This window comes from Procambarus clarkii, chromosome 70 (genome assembly GCF_040958095.1).
Source record: "Procambarus clarkii isolate CNS0578487 chromosome 70, FALCON_Pclarkii_2.0, whole genome shotgun sequence".
In the NCBI taxonomy this organism is placed as follows: Eukaryota; Metazoa; Arthropoda; class Malacostraca; order Decapoda; family Cambaridae; genus Procambarus; species Procambarus clarkii.
In genome coordinates, this window is record NC_091219.1 from 20,839,106 (window position 1) to 20,863,835 (window position 24,730).

Genomic DNA, 24,730 nt, shown 5'->3' on the forward strand with positions numbered 1-24,730 from the left:
GAAGAATATTCTTCAATATTGAAGAATAATATTGAATATTATTCTTCAATATTGAATATTCTTCTTCAATATTGAAGAATATTCTTCAATATTGAAGAATATTCTTCAATATTGAAGAATAATATTCAATATTGAATATTATTCTTCAATATTGAAGAATATTCTTCAATATTGAAGATTAATATTCAATATTGAATATTATTCTTCAATATTGAATATTATTCTTCAATATTGAAGAATAATATTCAATATTGAAGAATATTCTTCAATATTGAAGAATAATATTCAATATTATTCTTCAATATTGAATATTATTCTTCAATATTGAAGAATATTCTTCAATATTGAAGAATATTCTTCAATATTGAAGAATAATATTCAATATTGAATATTATTCTTCAATATTGAATATTATTCTTCAATATTGAAGAATAATATTCAATATTAATATTGAATATTATTATTCAATATTGAAGAATATTCTTCAATATTGAAGAATATTCTTCAATATTGAAGAATATTCTTCAATATTGAAGAATAATATTGAATATTATTCTTCAATATTGAATATTATTCTTCAATATTGAATATTATTCTTCAATATTGAAGAACACCTATTCAACATTCTTATTCTTCAAAACACATTAGTCATAAATATTCTCCTATATTCATTATTATTACTCTATACTATATTATGTACTTATTTATTATTGTTAATAGTTGTGAAAAATAATATTATTTATTTATTTTATTTTTATTATAATATTGATTTTTCTATATCTAAATTTTACAAATGCATCTGTCTTTGTACAAATACATCATCTCCGAAACGTCTTCAATGATTGAACGTTGTGTGGAATTTGAAGATCAATCAAACAACGATTATATATTACACACATACGTACATGTCACCTCTGACTAAAAACAAGACAAAATACAATATCTTGTTAAAACAATAAACAACCTTCATTTCAAGTATGTTTATTGACACAATATTAATTACCTATAAAACGGATACAGTAGTTTAGGGTTTTTCGACTCACCTCTACTTGCACATCCTCAAAATGCACCACAATTTCTCACTACAAATGATGTTTCATATAGTAACCACACCATATAAATGTTGGACTCTTGGGACAAAAGTCTTGTACCTCCGAGCTATACTGTCATCTAAACAATTTTAAGTCCTACACTACTTATTGATAACTATAGAAACTTCAATATATACACTCGAAAATACATTATCTATTAAACTTCAACTATGTTATTTGACACAAGTTAACAAAATAGTCAAAAATACTCACGAGTACCTTAGGGTATTTCTAACCATTACCCCAAACACAAATTCAATGAGTACAAATACAACAATCATAGATAGTAGTGCATTAACGTAAAAAGTTTATTTTGAGTCCATTATTGTACATCCACCCCGCTAAAAGTAAGTAAGTAATTATCAAAAGAAGGCACCAAACCGGGAAGGCTATGTAGCACCATCAAATACGCAAAATAATCAGAGGGCGCTAAATACACCCCGCTACAAGTTATTCCATTAACGCTCAAACATTCTTCTCACTCTACTTTCTTCCATGATTAATAATAAAAGTATCTATGCCGTCACAGTCCGTGTGATACTGTGTTTGCAGACTGTCCCAGAACATCTCGTAACTATTACAACTGAGGAGAAAGCAACACTGTTTCAAACGTATTATTCATATCTATTTTCCATTCTATTTCTCTATACACTTTTACTTCAACGTTGTGTATTGACATGTTGAAACAAATGTTCAACGCTAACACTACTCTAAAGTATTTATTTTTTTCTGAAGTTCACACAAAACGTGCTCACATTGCCCACTTTAGTTTTTAATGCTAAATATTTTTTTTTTCTATTAATATATCTTTTATTATATATTTATTACTATAATTATTACCTATTTGATTCATTAACAATATTTGCTCATTACCATGATTTCTATAATTATTGACTAGTGAATAACAAAGTATTATCGAATATTCATTATCAATTACAATTAATACCCACATATATAGGTAGTCAATTAAAGTTGCATTATTTTATTTACACTAATTACAATTCCCATATAAATATGGATTTATTTCTTAGCTATCGGAAACCTTTTCAATTGGGGGGTTCCCAAGGGCCACCGGAAACACCGCCAGGGTCACCCGCGCGGAAACCCAAACCCCGAACGCGTCGGCTGACCGATGTAACTACGATTCTGTGTCGACCTCATGGCTCCAGTAGTCTGTCCTCGGGCTCCATCCATATCCCTTGCTCATCAATGGTGTACCTTGTGCGCCTTCCGTAGTCGCTTCTGGAAATATTAAGGCAGTAAGGGTGCGCAGAAATGCCCATGCACTATAAACGTGCTTTAATTACTTTCGAACAGCAGGGGGACATTTCCGGAAACGAACTGGCCAACTGTCATTAATGGATAAACCCATGGTGATACCATCTGGGAAAACTCTCACAAACGAACAATGCCACAGGGAAAAGGAGTGACTAGAGGGGAAAGGAAGAGAACAATCTCCCCAAGGAACCTAGTCGGTAGCGAACTAACCTAACTACAAAACAAACCGGAAATTTTGCGGGAAAAACACACACAAGTACAATAAAAGGTTAAGGGGGAGGGGGGGGGGGGGGAACATTACCGTATCTGGGTCAAGGGAATAACTTATTCCACGAGCAGGGATCTACCAACCAATAATTCATTTAAATTTATTCATTTACATTATTATAAAACAACTTCATTTATTTATATATCCACTATTAATATATCAAATTAAAACCATTATTCAAATATAACAAACACGTCTTAAGGCCCACCCCCAACATGTTTGTTATCCTTATAATGTCATTGTGGACGCAGAGTCCCTTACAGTCATCTCCATTGTATGTTGTCCTCCGAAAGCATGTTACAGATTAATACTTACCCTAACTAAATTCATTTAGGCGTGTTAAGGCATTTTGTATCAGTGTCAATGACCATCTGCGACCACCACTACCCCAACAACTTCAAGATCTGCCCATCTCAGCCAAAATGAAATGCACACCACCAACCATAGGGATCCGTAATTGTAAAACCTCTGCATAAACCAGCGCCTTCGAAGCCACCATATTTACATGAACAATATTATATTATATTCTATATATATACAATCTTTGGACAACACCCACCAGTGGGACTCGAACCCAGAAAGCACAACTACCTTCCAGTAGCTGGCATAACTAGTATGCTTTAACCCACTACGCCATCAGACCTTACAAAAGAAGTAGATAGTTCGAGATATATATCTCAAACATCTCTACCTCCCGAAGGGACCAGATGAGTGAGGGGTCAGTCTGCAATTTTCGTCAAGCCACTGTCAATGTGAGAGAACTCAAGATCTCCCCTAACTAAAGTATAGGCTTATGCAAGTATAGGCTTATATATATATATATATATAAACAACCTAATTAACATCGCCGGCTTAACTCGGCACAAGAAGAACGTGGCTGGAGAGCAGCCCTTAAACCCAGTCAGCTAAGACGCCAGTGGCTATCACAACTTTCCTGGCTACATTGCGCACACAACACCTCCGATAACCAGCGGCCTCGGAGCCCACACTTCTGGATATAACCAGCAGCCTGGACCCTGCACATTCTTTCGGCCTACACCGGCCAGACACAACCACTGGAAACGTTTACTGGTACCGGTCAACGAAACTCATTAACTAATGACACCGAGGCAGTACCAAAGTCACAAAAACAAGTATATACGAAACACGCTAGGTAAAATGACATGCACTGAAGCAATGCATAACTAACAATAATTTGATGAAGCAACTATTCATAATATGAGCCAAAGATAAACTTAAAGCGACAGCCATGAGGCCCCAAGGCACCGTCTAGCACATCATAGCTGATTTCAACTTATGCTTCACCTTTGACTTAAGTAAACAAATAAATGTCAAACAAACAAACATGCACCTTGACACTCCAGAAAATTCATTAATAAATTCAGTACATGTATGCAAAATACCATTGAAAACTTAAACCTAGGGGCCGGAGGCCTGTGACACAGCACCCTCTCTAACGACACGCAGTCTAGGCCAGTCCATCCTAGTTCTCTATTATATATTTTACACTTTATTAACTATTCAAAACCAACTGGATATCTATTAACCATCATTTTACATGCTCGACCATTCTGCACTATAAACATTTACAACCAATTCTCATTCTGTCGTACCTTGTATGGAAGAGAAACTTCATCCTTCAACAGCTGGAGGTTGTCCCGAGAGTAACTACACACGATGGTACCAACCTCATCCACGTCGAGGGTCCTCAAGCGTGTCACCTGCGAAAATATATGGTAGTCACGATTCTCAACATTCATATACGATAAACATTCCTTATCACCATTACTATATCAAATACACGAACATCCACTGTTCCAAAAACAACACAGCTTGGGAGCGAACGGGGGTGCCTCATGGGCCAGTTTGGAAATGGGACATGCACTCAGTTATGATTCCGAGAGCCAGTCCACCTTCCAAACACTGGGGGGGGGGGGGGGGGGGGTTTCAACTAAGCTTATTCTCTTTTCTGGGAGCTGCGAGTGTGTGAGCTGTTCTTCATGTATATTTCACCATCTATACATGAATACCGCGGAGCATTCATATATACACACCAAACCTTCCGCACCTTATGTTCACGTCCACACATTTTCTTTATATTAAATATAGTGTTCCGTCTAGTAAGGCTGGGTCTCATGGCGTCTAATGCTCAAATTACACATTATTTCAGATTTTATATTACATTAACTACTACTTGGGATTTCACTTTTATGAAATACGTAACGAAATTCTTGGAGGAAGATGTCTTGAAATTAACATATCACACTCACCTGCACGTCAAACCCTCTTCAACCAAGGCCACACTGCAGAGTAATTGGTCTCCACAAATGCTCCTTTCACCACAAATAGATACTTCACCATTGCTCTGTTTCGCCCAGCCCGCACCTCTCCACACGCTCCTCTGCATGAAATATAATGCATCATTTTAACCTTCACAACATTCCTTAAATCCTACAACCATCTATTTATGAATACTCTAGTCCAAACTTCTTACTTTTCTTTTTTTTCTTCCCTCAGAAATCATTTCCTAAAATATATTTTTATAATTCAACTTCTAACAATTTGTATATTACTTTCTGATATGTCTACCAACGTCTAACTCACTTTACATGAGGGGAAAACTATAATACATAGCACTCGTCAAAGGTGCAACACATGTTTTGCTATTTTTCTTTTCAATACCATCAAAGCGCAACCATCACAATACCCTTCCCCACACTCAACACCATGTCGGGTATACCTATAATCCGAAGCTAAACACGTGATTTACAATTCTTCGGGTTTCGTTATCGCGCATAATCATCCTTAATTCCCCCAATAAGCGTCTATGTTACACTTCGGCCTAGACAACATTAACGGGCCCAATAGTTACCTACCAGTAGTAATTGCGGTACCTATATCACAACAGATTGCCTGATAGTCTCGTTTGCCTGGAACATTATGTTCCTAGTACACAATTCTCAATTAACACTACAAAATCAAGTCAACACCATATGCTTCCTGCTACACAATGATAAACAGATCGTGGACCAATACCTGAAGCTCAAGTTACAAAACTGACTTACTGACATGTTTTTCCCCAATTTTGCCTACACTAATGGTGGAGCGCACGCTATCCCGCTCACTACACAATTACACCAATATCAACAACATAACCACCACCAACACACTCCCACGTGTACCGTCGACACCCACCTACAGTAAACATGACAAATACTGTCACGAGGCTCACATCTGGAGTTGAAATTAATCAGCCATTGATCGCAAGTCAACCTGAACCTTAACATCACCTACACGTATAAATTATATTTTTCAGCTTTATTTTTTAGGAGATCTTCGTCCTACGAAGGACCTCGCGCTTATTTCATGCTGTATATTTAACATTATAAACCAATTAACTTAATAAACTCACGTGATAAGTAACTTTTTAATGTTACTATGTACGTCAAACGACTCTGGGTAAATTTATGTCTACGTCCTTCGACGAGGACAGGAACGCTACGTATTGTATTGTAGTATTGTATTGTCCCACCCCTCATACGTCAAATTATGTACCCATGTAACCAAAACACTTTAAAGTCTTGGGGAGGGAGGGACAACAGCACTTTAAAATTGGATACAACACTACACTCCAAACCGAGCGAGAGCGGCCAAACCCTATACACCCACTTATCACTAATCTTAAGCAGCAGTTACCGGAACCAACACCACCATCCTCCTTCCAGACTAAAAATCTTGACTATTTGAACTACTTTTTACACTTAACATTACCGTAACTCATAGGTTTTCATATTTAAAACAAAACTGATGGCGCTCCTCATATGGCTGTAGTAATGACTCGTCAAACCTCCATTGCCAAAACTAGGCTCAAAATTACCCTAATCCTATTACAATATTACTATGCCTAACTATTTCACTTGTGCCGGATACACCCATCATACCTTGGTAACTCAAGTAGCACATCTCGTACAACTGGAACATCTGCCACCACCTTCTGCTCGGCAGGGTATGACTCCAATCATCGGTCCTACAAGACTCCTGTGGAAACAAAATACAATACAACGTTACAATTAAATACAGTACGTACAATTTATTAAATATATTTTAGTACTGATTATGGGTCACAACTAAAATATATCGCAGTATATATACCACCAAACAGGGGGTATATACGACAGCTAAAAATAATAGAGATTTTTGCCCCTATGTGCGTTTGGACGGTGTACAGAGTGACAGTGTAACCTAGGGGTCTGTCAGCCCTAGCGACCCCAAAGGGTAACGGGGTACCAGCTCAGAGTAACAAAACGCCCTAACACTAACTTGTACACCTCTACTCGGCTAATTCTAGGGGCAAAATAACGTTCCGTTGCGCCTCAACGAGCAGGTGGACTCAATAGCCAATCACGTTTCTCATTTTCAGTTGACGTCACATACTCAATAGCCAATCACGTTTCTCATTTTCAGTTGACGTCACATTGTCGCAACCTCTACTCTCATTCGTCGGCTCGACGTAATTGGATACCCGAGTAGTTAATGAGATTTATTTCTGGAAACTTAAATATATACAATCAAATGTACACACAAACTATGAGAAACATACATGTACCAAATCAATGAGATTTTATTCTTTTTTTTACATTTTACCTATTTTAATTTATCGGTTACATTACGCACCTGCCAGAAACGCTGCGCGTACTAGCGGCTTTACAAGAGTGTAATTACTGTATTATGCTATGTATTCCCACAAACACAATGTATCTTCTTGTATATAAATAAATAATTAATTACATACATTTAATGTTTTACATTACACTCACAAATGATGATTTTCCAATACGTATTATTAAATATATATTATTATAATTTTTAAATAATAACATTACTTATTAAAGCTGTATATACAGTACAACACAGTACAGCATAGTACAGTATCGTAGAGTACAGTTCCGTACGCTACGATGCACTACAGTATACTGTACTGTATACATTACAATACAGTACAGTACCGTACGATACAGTACAGTCAAGGGCACATTACTGTACACTACAATAGAGAACAGTACAGAACCGTACGGTACACTACACTACAAGGTACAGTACCCTGGAGTTCAGGGGCGACATTCACGAAAGCACTTACGAACGTGTACATCTTTCCTCAATCTTTGACGGCTTTCGTTACATTTATTAAACAGTTTACCCCCATGAAAACTTGCCAATCAACTGTTGTTATTGTTATAAACAGCCTCCTGGTGCTTCGGAGCTCATTAACTGTTTAACAGTTGTAAACAAACACGCCAAAGATTGAGAAAAGATGTACAGGTTCGTAAGTACTTGCGTAACTGCTTCGTGATTCTGACCCCAGGCCTCACCACTGGAGTGGGGGGGTAGTCGTCGCCACGTCTCGTGTTCCCACTAGTTCTTGGGCGCTGCGAGGCGGTGTTGGTGCGCCCGCTCACCGGCGTCTTAGCTCGCGGCATGGCGGCGGCTGGGAGTAGGCCGATTCGCCGTGTAGATACTGTGGGGCTTGCTTTCTCACCTCCTGTGGATTGCCCTCTCGTATTAGTCGCGTTACTGGACGTTTTGGATGTGAAGGTCGCCGATCTTTTAGGCCTGGAGAAACTTACGTACATGCCTGTGCCGATGAAATTTCCCACGTCACCCGGCTACCTGAACAAAACAGGGAATAGTGAAGCGGAAGATTTTCTACAATTAATTGACGATTGATTTCTTACGCAACACATTAAGCAACCAACGCGGGAAAATAATATTTTAGATATTGTGTTAACTAACTGGGATACACAAATTAATGACATCGAAATAGGGAGTGAGCTAGGGAACAGTGATCACAAAGTAATCACATTTAGCATAGAATGGAATACACCTGTAGGAGAAAATTCTTTAAGTGCCAGATTTTCGAAAAACTGCTTTTAATAGCCTAAAACTTTTTGGGTCAAATAGATTGGAAAGTCTTGGGTATAGGGTGTGGGCCGGTCTTGGAGCGACACTTGAACCCAGCGATAGGTGACGTAAAACGGGATTTCGATGTGGATTTAATATATAACTTATTAACAATATTCTAAACAAAGCACAGGAACGTAGTATACCATACAAATTGAATAGATCGAATACTAATGACCCAAAGTGGATAACCAATCATGTAAAGAACCTTATAGGTAACAAGAGAGCTTGGTACAGAAGGATTAAGAATGGAGAAGTCAGTTTAGAACAGGAATTCGTACAACTGGTTAGAAATGTTAAAAAAGAGATTAGGAAAGCAACAAGAAACTACGAAGTTCGCATAGCAGAGCAACCAAAGTCAAATCCTAAAGGGTTTTCCCAGTTATATCGAACTAAGACTACGGAAAGGATAGGTCCATTAAAATCTGAGACAGGTCAAATAATAAGATGAGTCATATTTTTAACAAATATTTTATCTATATTTACTACAAAACTTAACAATGTGCCTTCAGCCGAACAAGTCTATGTGGATGGGGATGAGGACAGTTTGACTAGTTAAGCAGTTACCAGGGAGGATGTAAGTAAACAATTAGACAAACTCAAACCAAACTAATCCCCAGGGCCGGATGAAGTGTTTGCCAGGGTGCTTAAAGAATGCAAAGAGGAGCTTTCCGAGCCACTGTCTAACATATTTAATAAATCAATAGTCAGGCAGAGTGCCAGTCATGGAAGGTACCTAATGTGGTAACAATTCTTAAAGGAGATTGATCACCCGCATCAAACTATCGGCCAATCAGCCCAACGTCCATTGCTCCTGAACAAATAGCCTGGATGTGTCACAACGGAAAGGTTGATGTTATTCTGGAGAGATATAACAATTTTGCACCAAAATTGTAATATTTTGTTGATTTATCTGCAGGTGTCTTGCAAATTGTCTATACAGTATACCTAGGTCATAAAAGTATTTGTGTGTACGTCTGATACCATACTACTTGTGAAGGAGGAAATGTATATGTTTACCTCTCAGAATATTTGGTAATGTTTGTGATGTGTGTCTATGTATATATTAACACGTTGTACTGAATGGGGTGAGAATAGCTTCAGCTACCTCATCCCTTTGTGTGTATTTTACCTCAATAAACTTATTTCAATTTCAACGTCCATTCCTGGAAAGCTACCCGAATCGACAATTGCAAATACAAGTCGTCTTAGAGACAATTCTATAACCAATGTTCCAGCCATGTGTCAATATGTCATTCAAAAGGATCTGCTACCAGAAATTTTTGCCAAATATCCCGTTTGCTAACTGTAGGTAGTAACTAAGTGATTGTAACCGATCCACCGCTGCCCACTGGATGGGGGGCGGTGTGCAGGACAAACATATACATTTTGACACTAGCTCTCCACATATGTCACTTGCTTAATTTAGAACCTGTACTTGAGGTCGATCTCGAACCCATTGTTGATGTGACGACTTATATGGAATTTTCTAACTAGCTCATCAAGATTGTAACTTGCTTAGCTAAATGATTTGTGGGGTTCAGTCCCTGAGCCCATTATGTGCCTCTGTAACCCTTTTCCACTACCGCCCACAAGATGGGTATGGGGTGCATAATAAATGAACTAAACTAACTTCATCTTGAACATAAATGAATAAATGACTCGCAACATGGTTCTGCAAATGGCCGTTCATATATAACACATTTGCTATCCCTTCATTCCAACACAGTCGAGGCATTGGACAGTGGTAAGGATTGCGATGCTGTGCACCACGACTCTAGCAAAGCTTTTGATAAAGTGCCACATAAAAGACTGATCAAACAAAAAATAGAGGCTCATGGTACTGGGGGTGCTATATAAAGTTCGACCAGGGCATGTCAACTCCAAAACAGAGCTAGCATAAATGGGCTTAAGTCAGAGTGGCATAATGTTGTCAGTGGAGCGCCTCAAGGCTCTGTCCTGGGACATCTATTGTTTACAACATGCATAAATGATTTCCACTCAGGTTCGACCAGCAACATCCGCAACTTTGCAGATGACACAAAAATCGCTAGCGAAATTGACTCTGAAGAACACTCGCTATCACTGCAGGTTGATCCAAATAGTTTCGAAATGATCAAAAGATTGGCACATGCAGCCTAACGCAGACAAATGCAAAGTTCTGAGGCTAGGTAATGATGATAAGACTTACAAGATACGAGCCAGGTGGTGCTGAGATTGCGAAGTCGGACCGCGAAAGGGATCGGGAGCCATGATTAGTAAGAATTTAAAACAAAAGGACCAATGCATGAATGTTCGCAATAAGGCAAACAGGACGCTCGCTTTCATTAATCGAAGTCCAAATAACAAGACACCTGGTGTAGTTCTTCACAAATTTACATTTATCAGCATTAAACTGCATTTGCCAATCCTTTGACCATTTCAAAACACTATCTAGATAAACTAGAAGTGATAGCGAGTCCTCCTCATAAATAATTTCCCTACCAATTTTCGTATCATCGGCAAAATTGCAAATGTTGCTACTCAAACCTGAATCTAAATCATTTATATATATTATAAACAACAGAGATCCCAGGACAGAGCCCTGAGGTACTCCACTAACAACATTATCCCACTCTGACTTAACCATGCCCTAATCCAGCTTAATATAGCACCCCCAATACCATGAGATTATCTTTTCAATCACTCTTTCATGTGACACTGTATCAAAAGCTTTGCTAAAGTCAAGGTACACAACATCGCAATCCTTACCACTATCAACTGCCTCAACTTTGCTAGAATAAAAAGATAACAAATTTGTTAAACATGAACGCCCATTGATAAAACCATGTTGCGACTTAATTATTCCTTTATGTTTTTCAAGATGAAGACGATTTTTATTTGCTATTATAAATTTGAGTAACTTTCCCACAATAAACGTTAGGCTAATTGGTCGATAGTTAGACGCAAGTGATCTATCTCCTTTCTTAAACACTGGTATCACATTAGCAACTTTCCAAAACTCTGGCACTCTGCCTGACTCTATTGATTTATTAAATATGGTTGCCAGTGGGTCACAAAGCTCCTCTTTGCATTCTTTAAGCGCACTGGCAAACACTTCATTCGTCCCTGAGGATTTCTTTGGTTTCAGTTTTACTATTTGTTTAAGAACATCCTCCCTCGTAACTGCTAAACTCGTCAACCTGTCCTCGTCCCCACCCACATAGACTTGTTCGCCTGAAGGCATATTGTTAACTTCCTCTTTAGTAAATACAGATACAAAATATTTATTATAATTACTACTCATCTCTTCATCACTATCTCTTATTTGACCTGTCTCAGTTTTTAATGGACCTATCCTTTCCCTAGTCTTAGTACGATATAACTGAAAACACCCTTTAGGATTTGTCTTTGCTTCCCCTGCTATGCGAACTTCATAGTTTCTTTTTGCTTTCCTTATCTCTTTTTTTAACATTTCTAACCAGTTGTACGAATTCCTGTTCTATAGGGACCTTCACATTTTTAATGCTTTTGTACCAAGCTCTCTTTTTACCTATAAGGTTCTTCAAATTCTTTGTTATCCACTTTGGGTCATTAGAATTCGATCTATTCAATTTGTATGGTATACTACGTTCCTGTGCTTTGTTTAGAATATTCTTAAATCAGTTATATTTTGAATCCACATCCAAATCCCCATTTACGTCACCTATCGCTGGGTTCATGTCTCGCTCCAAGACCGGCCCACACCCCATACCCAAGACTTTCAAATCAATCGACACAAAACATTTCTTAGGCTATTAAAATCCGCTTTTCCACAATCTGCCACTTAACACATTTCTCCTACAGGTCTATTCCATTCTATGCTAAATCTGATTTCTTTGTGATAACTGTTCCCTAGCTCACTCCCTATTTCGATGTCATTAATTTGTGTTTCCCTGTTAGTTAACACTAAATCTAAAATATTATTTTCCCGTGTTGGTTCCTTAATGTGTTGCGTAAGAAAGCAATCGTCAATTCTAGGAAATCTTCTGCTTCTCTATTCCGTCTTGTTCAACCAGTTTATTCCACTAAAATTAAAGTCACCCATGACGTAAATACTGTTAAATCTACATGCCTTAGATATTTCATCCCATAGATGCTTTGCTTCCATTCTGTTTAAATTTGGTGCCCTATATATAAATCCTATTATACTATTATTTGCTTTTTCGTAGATTTCTATCAAAATAGTTTGTGTGTGTGGCTCAGTTTTTATTCCCTCTTTGAGACTACATTTCAAATTGTCCCTAACATATATGCCTACTCCCCCCCCTCCTCTAATATATCTGTGTGAAATACTTTAAATCCATTTATTTGATATTCAGCTAATATTTCTCTATTTTATACATTCATCCACGTTTCGGTAAGTGCAATAATATTTATTTTTTCTGTGAAAACAAGTGCATTTAATTCGTTATTTTTATTTCGTAGACTTCTACTGTTAGTGTAATATACCCTAAGTGAATTTTTATTTTGAGGCCCTTCTCTTTCCCTGATCATTTTCCCAATTCCTTTCTCCCACAAACACATAGTTTTATTATCGCCTTCCTCCAAATCAATTCCCATACCTATATCTACTAACAGTTTAAACCCAAACAAACACCTCTAACCACTTCTTCAAACGAGTTCGCAACAGAAAATGCCATACGGAAAATTAATATTCCATATGGCTTGCATGAGCACTTTATTATTTGTATATCAAATTGGTATCAAGACTACACAATAATGAATGTACAAGCCTTCTCCAGAGATCTCGTTGATACGATTACTACCTAGTACGACACATGGGTGTGTTGGGGAACAATTTTTTTTTTTTTTTTTTTTTTTTTTTTTTTTTTTTTTTTTTTACATGCAAAGCATAGAACTTAAATACAATACAAAAACACAGAATACAGAACACAACCAAAGAAAACAATACACCACCGGCCAGAAGGGCCGACAGCATTTCACAATAAACCACAAACATGATAAAGGCATAGAAAAATACAGCATAAAACAACCCACAAAGTAGAATACAATGCCAAACTAGCAAGCACAGTAACATCACAAAACAAAACATAGCGGCGAAAATCGCACGGTTTTTGGCCGCTAGCGGCGAAAATGGTGCGGTTTTTGGCCGCCAGCTGCAAAAATCGCATGGTTTCTGGCCGCTAGCGTCGAAAATAGCGCGGTTTTTGGCCGCAAGCGGCGAAAATCGCCCGATTTTTGTCCGCTAGCGGCGAAAATCGCACGGTTTTTGGCCGCAAGCGGCGAAAATCGCGCTATTTTTGGCCCGTAGCGGCGAAAATCGCGATTTTTGCCCGCCAGCTGCGACAATCGCATGTTTTTGGCCGCTAGAGGCGAAAATCGCGCGGTTTTTGGCCAGTAGCGGCAAAAATCGCGCTATTTTTGCCCGCCAGCTGCAAAAATCGCATACTTTGTGGCCGCTAGCAGCGAAATTCGCACGATTTTTGCCCGCTAGTGGCTAAAATCGCCCCATTTTGGACCGCTAGCGGCGAAAATAGCCCCTTTTTTGCCCGCTAGCGGCGAAAATCGGTTGATTTTTGGCAGGTAGCGGCGAAATTCGCGCGATTTTTGCCCGCCAGCTGCGAAAATCGCATGGTTTCTGGCCACTAGCATCGAAAATACCGCGGTTTTTGGCCGTTGCAGGTGGGTTTGGGCAAAATATGACCCATCGCCGTTTTCAGTAATTGGCATATTTTCGGTATGAAACGTCGTAATTTGAAACTGAAAAAAGGTGCAGAGTGTCAGAATTCGGCTAAAAATTCCAGCTCAGGAGTTAAATTTCCGACATTTCAGACATTTTGAAAACTGCAGGGGGGTTTGGGAAAAATATGAGCCATCGCCGTTTTCAGTAATTGGCATATTTTCGGTATAAAACGTCGTAAATTGAAACTGAAAATAGGCGCAGAGAGTCAGAATTCGGCTCAAAAGTCACGCTCAGGAGTCAAATTTCCGACATTTCAGACATTTTGAAAACTACAGGGGGGTTTGGACAAAATAGGACCCATCGCCGTTTACAGTAATTGGCATATTTTCGGTATGAAACGTCGTAATTTGAAACTGAAAATAGGTGCAGAGAGTCAGAATTCGGCTCATAAATCACGCTCAGGAGTCAAATTTCCGACATTTCAGACATTTTGTAAACTGCAGGGGGGTTTGGTCAAAATATGACCCATCGCTGTTTTCAGTAATTGGCATATTTTCGGTATAAAAAGTCGTAATTTGAAACTGAAAATAGGTGCAGACAGTCAGAATTCGGCTCACAAATCACGCTCAGGAGTCAAATTTCCGACATTTCATACATTTTAAAAACTGCAGGGGGGTTTGGGCAAAATATGACCCATCGCCGTTTTCAGTAATTGGCATATTTTCGGTTTGAAATGTCGTAATTTGAAACTGAAAATATGTGCAGAGAGTCAGAATTCGGGTCAAAAATCACGCTCAGGAGTCAAATTTCTGCGAGGAGCTACAATAATGCTGCGAGGAGCTACAATAATGCTGCGAGGAGCCACAATAATGCTGCGAGGACAACAATAATGCTGCGAGGAGCTACAATAATGCTGCGAGGAGCCACAATAATGCTGCAAGGAGCCACAATAATGCTGCGAGGAGCCACAATAATGCTGCGAGGAGCCACAATAATGCTGCGAGAAGCCACAATAATGCTGCGAGGAGCTAACACTCCTGGGTGCCACAACTCCTGGGTGCCACAACTCCTGGGTGCCACAACTCCTGGGTGCCACAACTCCTGGGTGTCACAACTCCTGGGTGTCACAACTCCTGGGTGCCACAACTCCTGGGTGTCACAACTCCTGGGTGCCACAACTCCTGGGTGCCACAACTCCTGGGTGCCACAACTCCTGGGTGCCACAACTCCTGGGTGCCACAACTCCTGGGTGCCACAACTCCTGGGGTGCCACAACTCCTGGGTGCCACAACTCCTGGGTGCCACAACTCCTGGGTGTGGTAAATGCCACAATAACCCAAACTTTATGATTTATTAATTCCGTTTTCCATTATTCACCACGTTGGTATCGAACCCTCGGAGAAGTGCAGCTTAGACAAGCTATCAAATGTTTACGATAAGTGGTGTTGTTGTGTGAACCGTAAAGTGGTGTTCTTGAGTGTGTGTGAACTTACTGTTAGAAAGGCGGGGCCCAGGAGCTAACAGTTCTATCCTGCAGGCACAAATAATAAATAGATTGTCACAAGATAATAGTGTACGTGCGGAGGTGACATAATGGGGGCCAGAGGGAGACTTTCACACTGCCCTTCTTCACACACATGGCTACAAGTCTTCACACATGGCCACAGGTCTTCACACATGGCCACAAGTCTTCACACATGGCCACAAGTCTCCACACATGGCCACAAGTGGCTATTATTGAACCCGTGCCAACATGGATCACAGTTCCAGCTCACGCTATGGTACAATAATCAAAGTGGTCGGCTACACACCTGAGACGAGCTGCCACCTGAACCAAGAACTCGTTTGGTTGATTATTGCAGCGACTATTGTAATGTTTCTCAGTAAGGGAAACTACGATAGTTGCTTAAGATCTGGGGTCAGATTCACGAAGCAGTTACGCAAGTACTTACGAACTTCTATCCTCGATATCTGACGGCTTTGGTTACATTTATTAAACAGATTACAAGCATGAAAACTTCCAAATCAACTGTTGTTATTTTTATAAACAGCCTTTTGGTGCTTCGGAGCTCAATAACGGTTTAATAATTGTAAACCAAGCCGTCAAAGATTGAGAAAAGATGCACAGGGTCGTAAGTTCTTGAGTAACTGCTTCGTGAATCTGGCCCCTGATTCGTGGTTGGTGGCCTTCGAGCCAGACACAGGAGATTGTGGATTGTAAACCCGAGTTCTGCCACAACGAGGCAAGATTCGGGATCGTGGATCTTGTAGACCTGACATGACCGTACCCTCTACCCCAGGCCTCCCCGCCAAACACGCACCGAAACTACGACGTTGGTACAACATTCAAACAAGTTTTAACACGTAACCAGTTATAACAACCAATATATCAAGTTGTAACAACGTTCTAATACGTCATAAACACGTTAAGCCAAGATGTAACAACTTTATTACAAGTTGTAACAAGCGGAAAGTAGAGAAAGTTTCGGTTTGTGTTTCCAGGGTCCTGAGTCCTCGCTCCACACAGTGTAAATCACCACGACCAGCTCATCCCTATGGGGTTCGCCCACTCTCTACAGCAGGTGTACGAGTAGTTACAAATCAGCCTTGTTTATTCTGGTTCCCACACTCTGCCGCCCTTCCAAGTGGTTGGGCACCTTTTCTTCCCCCCGTTCCATCCCAAGTCCTTAACCTGATCCCTTACAAGTGCTATATAGTCGTAATGACTTGGCGCTTTCCCCCTCATGATTCCTTACCCGTCCACACTCTGTTTTAACACTTAATGACGACTCAGACTCACAGACAGACAGACACAGTCAACAGCCACACCACTACCAGCGTTCCACAGGCGTGTCAGACACAGTAGGGCCACAGTAAACAGTCTAATCTGTACATCTGTTGATTGACTGTTCAGATGCGGGACTAAATAGTGAAAGCTCAACCCCCGTAAGTACGACTAGGTGAGTACAGCGAGGTGAGTACACACACAGAACAACACACACACAGAACAACACACACACACATTTCAACACAAACACAGTACAACACACACACACAGAACAACACAAACACACAGAACACAAACACACAGAACAACACACACACACAGTTCAACACACACACACAGAACAACACACACACACAGTCCAACACAAACACACAGAACAACACACACACACACAAAATTTACCAATTGCGAGCGGCTCTTCTAATATTTCGTCCATCAACTACCCAATATTTCACGCCGTCTGGCTCACATATATTCAAACAGACATGAAAACCTCTCTCACCTCTCTTCTTCTCCGTCACAAAACTAGTGTCAAGATCTATTGATTGCCAGGTCACTTTCTATTAATATGAATGTTGCATGCAGATATCGTACACATTGCATGCAGATATCGTGCACATTGCATCCTGATATCGTGCACATTGCATGCAGATATCCTGCACATTGCGTGCAGACATCGTGCACATTGCGTGTAGACATCGTGCACATTGCATGCAGACATCGTGCACATTGCGTGCAGAAGTTGTTAAACATACACATGTGTGGTAGAAAAGCGAACACAGTAATGGAAATTGTTCCTGAATGAAAATCAGTTTAAAGTAATGACACATCATAAAAAATTCAATTTCAACTCGAGAATAATTGGACGAAAAGCAAACATGTGGAAATTGTATGTAAAGAATAATAACTAGAACAAAGAATATGAAGAAGAATAAGAAGAAATATGAGAAAACAAAGGCGGAAAATAATATCCAGCTTGGAATAGTGTGGTGCGGAGCCGCCAATTTTATTACAAAATAGGTGAAAAATAATACACAAAATCCACAAAATTCCACTAAACTCAACACGAATAGAAATAACGACATTTTTACTGCACTTGAACACGCAAGATTCTAGTTTTTTTGTTTACTGTTGCAGCCTTTGGCGCGGTCGTGCCTGGTGTACGCCTCTAAAAATACTCCCAGACACCCGCTAGTATCAATAAACATAATGGACCGGCCAGCCTCGTGTGACACATTGACAACATAAACATTTTTCTGGTGTGGCCCTTGAAGGCTGATTATGAACTTGGTTGCGATGGAAAGGAAGATGAAGGATTGACTGTGAGGGTGACTGGGTAGATGGTCTACCACCAGCAACAGTAACTATGCGTATGGTGCAAGTGATTGGGCACCGTCCCTTCACTCCGTTCCTCTATCCTGTGGCCATATCCCTTACGTGTGTCATATAGTCATATGCGATAAGTGCTTTACACTCGTCATATTTGTTCGTAAACTATAAATATTGTACTTTTTCCTGTCTTCCAAATTCGTTCAAGTTTCACCACAGCAATTTATGACGCCTTTGACATGGGACTTTTTACAAGCTGGTGAGGTCTTTATTAATAAATCTTCAAGCGTATTCAAAGTTTTAAATGCAATATTGCTTTTAAGGTATTTAAGAAATAAGTCAACTGTGTTATACTATGAGTATATATATATTTGTTTAAGTCTCTCGCTTGTTCTAGGATTATAGAACTATTTTATGGCTAGGATTAAGTTACAACACAAACACAGTACACAGTACAACGTAATACGTGTATTTTATACACGTATTACGTGTATAAAATACACGTAATGTATATTGGGGACTGATCCAGTAATCATCAATATTATTCAATTCATAGTCAACGACAGGACAACTAACTTGGAAATATATGCATAAGGTGGAGACGACTAACGCGAGTGTGACGGGTCAGTAACGCAAGTTCGAACCTCTGTTACGTGGCTCTGTGAGACGGTCATTTAAGAATATTTCAGCTAAAGATGTGGAAGAAAAAATTAGCTGCATTGTTGTATGAGGTGAATTTACTTACTCACCCACAGAAAAATGGCAGTTGGGTCAAAAACCTACGTCTAGGTTACAGATACAACTGAGGGATTGGTGAACCCCGACAGTGAGAGTGCATCTTCTGCCAAACAATCACAGAAAAGTCACTTCTTCACTATCTCTTGGAATGAAAAGCAAACAAGGACCTTAAAAGAGCTTTAAGAGTCCCTGAATCTTGCAGGAACCTCTTCTGGTCTTAAAGGGTGTCCAGCAGTTCGAGACCCTCATAAACACTGTCCAGCAGTATCCTCCCCCGCAGTAGCAGCCTGACGATTAAATGCGACCTCAGCACAGCACACATTTACTGAACACAAACAAGTCTACCACTTACGGGCTATTCATGCCCGTGCCACCTCTTGAGTGGCTTAATCTTCATCAATCAATCACTTACTCGTTGACGCTCGTATGAGGTGACTCCTCCAACTCCGACGCTCGTATGAAGTGAGTCTCCACTCACTCCGACGCTCGTATGAGTCTCCAGGGTTCGCGAGGGCGTGAGGGGCGGCTGGGAGGAGTCTTAAGGGCACCGAGCGAGAAATAAAGAGGTGTGGGCGCTGGACAGCGTTAAATATGAGCGGAGGACCTAATTTTCCGCATGTGCTTTCTCGAGATCAGTTTGCTACGTGTGATGCTGGTGGTGCTAGTGATGCTGGTGGTGCTAGTGGTGCTGGTGGTGCTAGTGATGCTGGTGGTGCTAGTGGTGCTGGTGGTGCTAGTGGTGCTGGTGGTGCTCCTGAGATACGGATTATATTACCAGTCAACATAATGAAAGTTGAATCGTTTCATTGTAGTAATAAAACAAATTGAAAATGCCATTTCACTTAAAATTAAATATCAACCCACAATTCAGCAATGCCACAAATTATGCGAAGCATTTTGACATGTTGCAGAACCCACCGTCACCCTGTGTCCTCACAACACATGCAACCCAAGCTGACTGAAGTATGACTAGCGACACATGAGCTGTGGAGACCCAGTGACACATGAGGTGTGGACACCCTGTGACACATGAGCTGTGGAGACCCAGTGACACATGAGGTGTGGAGACCCAGTGACACATGAGGTGTGGAGACCCAGTGACACATGAGCTGTGGAGACCCAGTTACACATGAGCTGTGGAGACCCAGTGACACATGAGGTGTGGAGACCCAGTGACACATGAGCTGTGGAGACCCAGTGACACATGAGGTGTGGAGACCCAGTGACACATGAGGTGTGGAGACCCAGTGACACATGAGGTGTGGAGACCCAGTGACACATGAGGTGTGGAGACCCAGTGACACATGACACATATCTGGAGGACGTGGATAAGACACATGGCACCAGGCAGAGTCTCTTTATCGTTATGGAAACAAGCAAGAGGTAGCCGGGGTAACGGAACAGCTCCTTGCAGCAATCTTTGCCTTTTCATTGCAAAATATTGAATTGACAGTGATTAGAAACACCTGTAATAAGATACATGATACATGCTGTGTGAAGACATAATGAGGACAGCAGGAGCAACGGGGGGAAGACACCCGGGACAGTAAGACACGCTCATACACCTCTGGATATCAATGATGAGTCGACTCATGGAATACTTAAATATAATTGCTCTGTCTCTGAACACCAACATGAATTAAAGCGAAGGAAGATCATGTCTTACGATTAAATTAGTGATTAAATGCCATTAATAAAACCTATGAAAGAAGAGTGAATAACTGGTTTATTTGATAGTAATCAGAAAGCCTATGACATCGTCTCGCATAAATGTCTAAAACTAGAGAACAAAAAATGGTGAAGGTAAGAGAGTGATGGTGAGGGTGAGAAAGTACCTCTTGGGTACTTCCCCTGCACCAGCATCCCGTCAGCCAGGAGGCGACCGGGCCGCGGGGACGCTAAGCCCCGGAAGCATCTCAAGGTAACCTCAAGCTTGGGTAGGAAACAGGGTAAAGGTGAGAGAGAGATAAGAATAGACGTGAGGATATTCATGAGGATCCCTGCGACGCCTGGGTAGGAACCCTTATATGATAACCTCTCTTACTATGACAATAACTTGGCGCAGGAAACAAGGTTTCCTGCGACTGCTCCATAGTTTGGAAAACTGCTCCAAGCAGTTTCCATAGACTGCTTCGTGGAGGATACAATGCAGATGGGAGGAATTGGAACAGAGAACTCTAGACACTTTATATTTAGTTTTTAAGGGGGTTTTTCAGTCAAGAAATTTTAATTACAAAATAATGAGGGATATAAACGGGAAGAATACCACAGGTACAATTCAGGTTTTAACTAACAACTATTCACAGAACCAGAGAAAAATTAACATCAGTAAGTGCAATTTTTTTTGTCCCCTTTGCTCCCCTTGCCACTTCGGGGGAAAAAGGTATTAATCTAGCTTTGGAGCCCAGCGACCCAGCCACAGTGCCTGGGCCGCGTAGACACCGCAGCAGTAACCCTTGAAAACATATTACATCTAAAATAAACTGAATATAAGGCACTACGGGCTCACCATAGCCCGTGCTACTTGGAACTTTTTGTTCCAGGTAGCGAATCTTAAACAACAACAACAAAATAAACTATAATTCATGCTGTGGCCTACGATGTAGTAAAACAAAGAGAAAATAAATATGCGACCCGTCCTCCTGTTTATAAAGTACCTATTGTGACTGTCGACAACAGTCACGAATTCGTACGTATTTAGTTCTTAGATAGTAGTATACTGACTAGTAAGTAATTCTTTTAAGACAAATGAAGCTAAAACACAAACCTACATATTCCTAGTCTTAGTATAGCACACATATGTACTATATTAGGCCTCTGATATCGTGTATTAGGCCTGGGGGGGGGGAGGTTAGTTAGTTTGCCAAAGCAACACAATTAAAAATAGTTTTCCGGTTTGTCCAACTCATTAGTTCAGATTTGTACTTTCTAATTTCGTTGTACGTCGGTATATATACTATGGTTACTATAACTATATAGTTACTATAACTATATACTATACTATATATTATCATTACTATAAATACTACATAACAGGAGAATGGTCTGAGGTGTGACACGAGAAACATAATTAAGTCTTAGGAATACTTAAAGCCCAGATAAACAGACCATCAGAACACAGTGTACAATCTCTATAAGACCGACGGTCGAAAAGGCCACTCTACACCCCACACTTCAAGAAAGTCCGGAGATGAATAACAGGACTGGGACCGGAGGTGAGGGTACTCGCCACCAAGGAACGTCTCAGAGAACTCACCACGTGGGAGGGAAAGTGAACAAAGGAAACGGAAATGAACACACATTATGAAATGGGGAACTGAAAGAATGGACAAAGTGGCAATGATGAAAATGGGAAACGTTAGGCCTAGAGACTACTGGTTAGGCCTGAGACATATACACCTCGTAGTGATGGCACGAAGAACTTCCTTAGGGAAAGAGCCACTCCCAAATATAAACAGAAAACGAGAAGAGGCTGCCGACTGAACTCAACGAACTACGAAAGACATTGACGAGAAATATTAAGACAGATAGTTATTACATTAATGCAGTAGTACCTAGGAAGGTGGGAGACAGGAGCTACTGCCCAACCATGTAATCAAATGGTTGCATGTGACTTCATCTGAAGGAGAGTACGGTCCCAATATATAATATTGAAGGCATCAAATCAAAAATTAATTAAACACAAACCCATACATTTTCCAACTTCCTATCAAGTCAAAGACGAACGTGAACGACATATTTTGCTGAGAGACTTTGAATTGGATATCTGTATCTGCTGTGTAACATTTTGTCATTCACTCAGACAAAGATATCAATATTTGTATTAAAAACAGGCATTAAAACATCTCTTTATACACTGGACTTTCATTTGTTATATATGAACTAAAGGTAAAATGAAAATCATTTACCGGATCATAAACCGATTACTGAATGGATACTAAAATAGTATTTTTGCACAGGTAATGGTTATCTTGAGATGATTTCGGGGCTTTAGTGTCCCAGCGGCCCGGTCCTCGACCAGGCCTCCACCCATAGGAAGCAGCCCGTGACAGCTGACTAACACCCAGGTACCTATTTTACTGCTAGAGGTACCTATTTTACTGCTATTTCAAGACGTAACGACCATGACTTGTGTGCGACAGTTCAGGAAGTAAACACGTAAAGAGTAAGATAAAAAAAAAATTACATTTTATCCGAAATTTAGTGTTTTCCTTTACTAATGCGTGCAGGAATTTCATTCATATCCGGGTTTATTGGTTTTCGGTTATTGTTCCAGTATTTTAGTCCAGAAAATATCGGGACAATAAAGCGGATACATTGTAAATGGACAGTATCAAAGAACTTTGTATATGAATGCTCTCTCTCTGCCCGTGTGTGTGTGTGTGTGTGTGTGTGTGTGTGTGTGTGTGTGTGTGTGTGTGTGTGTGTGTGTGTACGTCTGGTAACATACTGCATGTGCAAAGGAAGAAATGTATGTATATATATATATATATATATATATATATATATATATATATATATATATATATATATATATATATATATAAATATAAAGTATATATATATATATATATATATATATATATATATGTCGTACCTAGTAGCCAGAACGCACTTCTCAGCCTACTATGCAAGGCCCGATTTGCCTAATGAGCCAAGTTTTCAATAAATAATTGTTTTTCGACTACCTAACCTAACCTAACTTTTTCGGCTACCTAACCCAACCTAACCTATAAAGATAGGTTAGGTTAGGTAGGGTTGGTTAGGTTCGGTCATATATCTACATTAATTTTAACTATAATAAAAAAAAATTGACCTCATTCATAATGAAATGGGTAGCTTTATCATTTCATAAGAAAAAAATTAAAGTAAATATATTATTTCAGAAAAACTTGGCTTACTAGGCAAATTGGGCCTTGCATAGTAGGCTGAGAAGTGCGTTCTGGCTACTAGGTACGACATATATATAAACTATCTATCTATCTATATATATATATATATATATATATATATATATATATATATATATATATATATATATATATATATATATATATATATATATACTTAAAACTGATTAAGTATTTAGTTTTGTGTTTGTATTTTTTCGTATTGAAACTGACTAAAGCATATTTATGCTTTGCTAATTACAAGAAATCCGAGTGAGTTAAATGTGGCAGGATTCTACCGTAGACTAATGTCAAGCGCGGTCAACAGCTAGTATACAAAGTAATTGCAGTACTCCAGGTATATAATATCACCAGGTCTGAAGGATGTAGGGACTGCACATTTAATAATATACTTTGTGAGAATATGACCTACAAGGCTACTGATAACACCGACCATCCTCTGAGTTAGGAATGTTAGCATCACATGGCTTGGTCCTAACACGAAATATGTATCTATTCATATAGTCTCGTGTAGTTGCATAAATACGTATGTACATAAACATGTTGTCAAAAAAGAATATACATTCACATGAAATACATCCAAAGGTTTGCAAGTGCAGGCTACTGCTCATATTGGGTACTTTAACAACACGTAGGAATAACTGTTGAATAACATGGGAATAACTGTTGAATAACTATCCATCGAGATGGCGATTCTTAGTATTC

At 39.6% G+C, this 24,730-nt stretch overlaps 1 long non-coding RNA gene across 4 annotated transcripts in view; it reads right to left on the reverse strand.

Moving 5' to 3' along the window:
• Window positions 1–965: 965 nt before the first annotated feature.
• LOC138356055 (uncharacterized) overlaps window positions 966–24,730 on the reverse strand; it is an 80,040-nt gene continuing 56,275 nt past the window's right edge. For 2 of the 4 annotated variants that reach the window (XR_011224122.1, XR_011224123.1), the window contains 4 exons: window positions 6,579–6,675; window positions 4,908–5,038; window positions 4,251–4,358; window positions 966–2,333 (listed from right to left, as the gene is read on the reverse strand). This is a non-coding gene — a long non-coding RNA (uncharacterized lncRNA). Of the gene's footprint in view, window positions 2,334–4,250; window positions 4,359–4,907; window positions 5,039–6,578; window positions 6,676–6,789; window positions 7,093–24,730 lie in introns of those variants that run through there. The other 2 variants (XR_011224121.1, XR_011224120.1) reach the window with 2 other exon arrangements.